Source organism: Sciurus carolinensis, chromosome 9, assembly GCF_902686445.1.
Source record: "Sciurus carolinensis chromosome 9, mSciCar1.2, whole genome shotgun sequence".
NCBI classification, from domain to species: domain Eukaryota; kingdom Metazoa; phylum Chordata; class Mammalia; order Rodentia; family Sciuridae; genus Sciurus; species Sciurus carolinensis.
The window spans coordinates 83,119,578-83,124,994 of record NC_062221.1 but is presented as its reverse complement, the minus strand read 5'-3'; the positions used below and the strand labels follow the sequence as shown (position 1 = coordinate 83,124,994).

The 5,417-nt window shown below is 48.4% G+C and overlaps 1 pseudogene; it reads right to left on the bottom strand.

Annotated features, from left to right (window-relative positions):
* Window positions 1-228: 228 nt before the first annotated feature.
* Window positions 229-1,593, bottom strand: LOC124993229 (phosphoethanolamine/phosphocholine phosphatase-like; annotated as a pseudogene).
* Window positions 1,594-5,417: the final 3,824 nt, after the last annotated feature.

The window sequence follows — 5,417 nt, the reverse complement described above, 5'->3', positions numbered from 1 at the left end:
GGATCTGTCTCCACGGAAAGTCCGGTGCGGCCATGAGGAGCTTGGGGTCCTGGGTCTCCTTGAGAGAAGACTGGGGGAGGGGAGGTTATGCAGCGGAGGCAACAGTTAAAGCAGTGGGAGGTGTTCGTTTTCTCATCTGCCAAGGAGCTCCTTCCTCCCAGTTCGGAGCACAGGGTTTTGGAAACGCTGCTGTCCTTCAGGGTATGCACACCACTCCGGTATGGACAGACTCCAGAATCGAACTGTTCGCTGTGGAACTGGGGACGGCAGCAGATCTGGGTCAACTGCATAGATAGGGATCGTTCCGAACCTCTCCCAGAACGAAATTCCAGAAATTACCGGAGGGACATAGCAAAGCGAAAAGGGAAGAGGGAGTAGTAAAACTAGGTTTGTCTTTCCCAATTCCCCCTCCCTGCCCTTCCTCAGCCCTCTCACCGGGGCGCCCCCTCCAGGCGGCAGTGCTCAGCACGTCTTCAGCACCTGTTGCAGATGGAGGCGCACATCGGTGGCGGTTTCCCAGGGCACCACGCTGGCGCGGAAGGAGCTGGGCTCGGCCTTTTGTGCCTCCTGAATGAGGCGGTGCATGGGGTAGCCAGGCGCGGGAAGGCCACATCACTGCCCGCCAGCAGCCCCATGGGGCAGAAATCGTTCGCACCATCGCCCACGTAGAAGAGGCGCTCGAAGTGCACACCATCGTGGGCCCGCTCGCGCAGGTAGTCGCTGAGCACCTTGTGCTTGCACATGTTGGCTGGGCAGCGCGTGCAGCTGTGTGTGTGGAAGGGCCGCAGCACCAGCAGTCCCCGAGCGTCAGGCCCGGAGGGATTGCTGAGGATGCGACGGAACAGGCCGTGGTGGCCGGCGGCACGCAGGGCGCTCTCTACACCGAAAGTGTTGGCATCCGAAATGAGAATAACTTCGAAGCAGGAGCCCTGCTTGGCCACAAACTATAGCAAATCTCCCATACCCGGAGACAGGGGGATGGCCTCGTAGATAGCGCGCAGGTCCCGTGGCCGCACGCCCTGCTCACCCAGATACTTGAAGACGCGCTGCATGTACTCGTTGTAGAAGCCCTCGCGGTAGGTGGCTCTCAGGCTCTTGGGCAGCCGCTGGCCTGGCGCAGCGCGCACAATCGAGTCGTCGCTGTTTTCGTCCACGATGGTCTCGTGGAAGTCGAAGGTCAGGAGGAAACGCGGTGTGCCCTGCGCAGCCATCCCGCTGTCCTGGGAGCAGGAGGAAGGGGTGCAGGAGGAGGAGGAAGGGACAAGCGAAAGGGGGCGCGGCGGGAACCGGCCGGGGAGAGGCTGGTTAGAAGGCCACGGCCAGAGGCGCTGGCACATCCAAGACCCTAGCAGGCATCGGAGGCCAGCAACTGGAAGACACCCAGTCATTGTCAGTGCATCACCCTGAGCACCACCTCTAGGGACTCTGTTGGCTGCCAGCCATTGTCCAGAGCTCCTCTGGCAGCTTTGTCCTGAGTGATCAAATCCTTTTGTGGTCACCAAAAGGGTCTCCAAAAGAGGTCAGGATCTCTGAGTTTCTCCCTCAGGGGGAAGTTGGGGGGACGCGGTGTCTTATCCACCCCCGGATTTCTGGGCTTCGCTTACGAGTCCCTCCAGTCCCGAGGGACCGTGGATGATGTGCGTCTAAGCCCTCCCCTCCACCTGGCCCCCATCCCCCCTATGTCTTTTGATTGATGAGTTTAGGCCATTAACATTCAGGGTTGTTTTTGAGACATGATTTGTATTCTCAGTCATTTGGGCTTATTTTTTATTTTTAACTTGACTTGGTTTCTCTTTGAATGGTTTTTCCTTTAAGGTAGTTCCTCCCTTTGCTGACCTACATTGTTGTTTTTCATTTCCTCCTCATGGAATATTTTGCTGAGAATATTCTGTAGTGCAGGCTTTCTATTTGTAATTCTTTTAACTTTTGTTTATTATGGAAGGATTTTATTTCATCTTCAAATCTGAAGGTTAGTTTTGCTGGGTATAGGATTCTTGGTTGGCAACCCATGTCTTTCAGAGCTTGAAATATGTTGTTCCAGGCCCTTCTAGCTTCTAGAGTCTGGGCTGAGAAATCTGCTGATATCCGTATTGGTTTCCCCTATCCCTATTGGTTTCCCCCATATGTAATCTGATGCTTTTCTCTCGCAGCCTTCAAAATCCTATCTTTATTTTGTATGTTAGGCATTTTCATTATAATGTGCCTTGGTGTGGATCTGTTGTGATTTTGTGCATTTGGTGTTCTGTAAGCCTCTTGTTTTGATTTTCCATTTCATTCTTCAGGTTTGGGAAATTTTCTGATATTATTCATTAATAGGTTGTTCATTCCTTTGGTTTGTATCTCTGTGCCTTCCTCAATCCCAATAATTCTTAAATTTGGTCTTTTCATGATGTCCCATAGTTTTTAGAGATTCTATTCATGATTTCTTACCATCTTCTCTGGGCAACTTTATTTTCAAGATTAAATATTTGTCTTCATTGTCAGAAGTTCTGTCTTCCAAGTGGTCTAGTCTTTTGGTGATGCTTTCCATTGAGTTTTTTATTTGGTTTATTGTCTCCTTCATTTCAAGGATTTCCGTTTGTTTTTTTTTTTGGAAATCTCTATCTCTTTGCTGAAATGATCTTTTGCTTCCTGCAGTTGGTCTTTCAACTGCTTATTGGTATTATTCATTGCCTTCATTTGCTCTCTTATCTCATCCTTTACTTCACAAATCATTTTAATCACATATAATCTGAAGTCCTTTTCTGATATTTCTTCTACCCTACTGTCACTGGATTCTATTAATATAGAATCTAGGTTTGTTTGGATCATTTTCTTCCCTTGTTTTTTCATGTTGTTCATGTATCTTCCCCTCTAGCCATGCAGATCTGAGGTATTGCAGTTCCCCCCTATAGGCTTATAGTGACTCTATGGGCTTCCAAAACCTTTTCTTTAAGGGGGAGATCAATATTAGCAGTGCCCAGTTCAGACAGTATGCAACCCGAAACCAAATAGCCCCTATGAGGACATTAACAATATTGTCATAATAAACAGAATGAGTTCAATTATTATCTTTAGTATAACAAATAGATTTGCAATAAGGTCTGCAGTTTCTAATGGAGGACAATGATGATGTGGAGGGGTGTAGGATGCAGTTGTTAATGGGATAAGATAAGAATATATAGAAGTTCTAGATCATAGAAAGAGTGAGAGTGTAATCATAACAAGTTGGTTTTTAGCATGTGAAAAGGGAGAAAGAGACTCTGAGGGAACAGGTAAACAAAAGGAAAAGCGAGCAAGAAAAGTAAAGAAATAAAAACTTAAAAATTTTCAATAAGGAGAAAAAAGAAAATCTACACTATAACAGTCTTATAGTATTCAAACCTCCCAGTCTTCAGTAGCCTGATGCATGAGAGGTATCTGACATTGAGCTTCAAGTCTCCAGCAGGCGTCTCAGGATGGTATTTGCCCCACCTAAAGATGGGAGATACGGCTTCCAGGATTATCCAAGATGACCGCTCTGGCTTCCAAATGTGTTGGCAAATGGGGAGCTGCTGCTTGGGGTGTGGGCGTAGTCAGCTGGAGGTCCTGGAGGCAGGGTGCAGTTGGACAGGCAGGGGTTCTGAAGGCGGGTTGTTGTTGGTCTGGTTGCGGGATCCTGGAGGTCGGGTGCAATCAGTCAGTCTGGGGGTCCTGGTGGTGGGGAGCCATCAGTCAGGCTGAGGGATCTGGGAACTGGGCTCAGTCAGTTCAGCCAGGGGTCCTACAAGTCCTGGCTGTTGTCTCAAAATGGCAGCAGCCACGTGTAACCAAACCTGCAGGTACTGTGACAGTGACTGGCAGTCTGTGGTCAGTCTGCTGACTGCTGTTGGACGATCGGGAGGTGAACCTTGGGCGGTGGGTGATGGGTAGGTGAAAGGCAGGCGATGAACAGGCAAAAGGCAGGCAAATGGTGGATGGTAGGCACCAGACAGTGAACAATCTGCACTCAGAAATTATTGATATGGTGGCAGAGTGCAGGTGATTGCAGTAGACAAGTGGGGTAAACAGCAGGGGATTGATAAGCTGCAAAAACTGCCTCACTAAGAAACAGATATCCTCTGCTTGAAACCCGAGTTATGGAGCTACAAGGAAGGCAGCCTCCCTCTAGTCTGCCACCTTGGATCTCCTCAGGTTGTTCTTCTGTATACCAAGAGTTAAAGCAAAAGATGTCTGAGGTCATCATTGTTTTAAATGTGTTCTAAAATAACAGTAAAGTTGTTAACGAACTAGCTGTTTAGAGTCACCCAGCACATCAGAAACATGGAACTAAGTAACAAGACTCTGAAGGAAAGCGAGTCTTTACCCTCAAGAATTTTGGTAAAGATAAACCAACAATCACAGCACAAGCTATTAAGAATTTGGGTAGCTGCGAGATTGCAGAGGATGGACACTTCCACAGAAATCAGACCCTGGACCACACAGTTCCTGTGCTATCACTGCCCTGGACCTCAAGAACCAGAGAAGGAGAGAAATGAAAGTGGTGCATTGACAATCCAACATGGCTGCTAACTCAGTCACACTAGACCTCCCCTGCCAGCGTGTGGAAACCTCCGTGCTTCGGGACAGTCTGTATGGGTGGGGAGGAAGGGACAGGAGCTTCACTGTCTTTCATATTCACAGTTCATATTGTAGAACAATTTCTTCCCTTACATTTGTATGTGGGGAAGGTCCCACAGCTGTGTGTCACCTGACTTCAGGTGTGCTGGGGGAGCTGGACCTTGGGGGGGTCACAGGCACCAAGGACATTGCAGTCCCATCAGGGTGGGTGTGATGGAGCCAAGTCAGAGTGCAGCCCCAACCTGGGAAAGGCTAATAAAGGTGGCAGGATTAGGAGTAGTGGCAACGAGAAGGTAGGGACTGTTTCCTGAGCAAGTGACCAAGGAACAGAAGGCATAAGTCCAGCAAGCCTGGGGAGGTGCAAAAAAGGGGGACAAAGTAAATTAAACAGAATTGAAAAGGCTTCCCAGGGGAGGAGATGCTTGAATTGCTGCTGGAAAGAAAGAAGCAATGTCTAGATGGACAAGCTGGGGGTACAGGGGGTGAGAGGTGGTAGGGATGACAAGGAAGGATGGCAACAAGCAAGTTTCAACCGAAGGGACTAGCATTTGCAAAGGCCCAGGGCGTGAAATTTGGTCAGTCTAGTGAACTGCCTGGCTGGGGATTCGAGGAGCGTGGACGAGGTCTCTTCATTCCGAACTGACATTCCATCACCTCCAGTTACCAACTGCTGAACCTATGTGGGCACAGTGGGAAAGATTTGGTATACATGAATGTGATGATGGAGAGATAACTAGTCATCATTCATTTATTCATTAAAAATATTTGGTTTTGCTACTGTGTATAAAATATGCCATTGTCCTCAAAAATTAAACCAGAGAAGTCCTCTGCATTCTTTA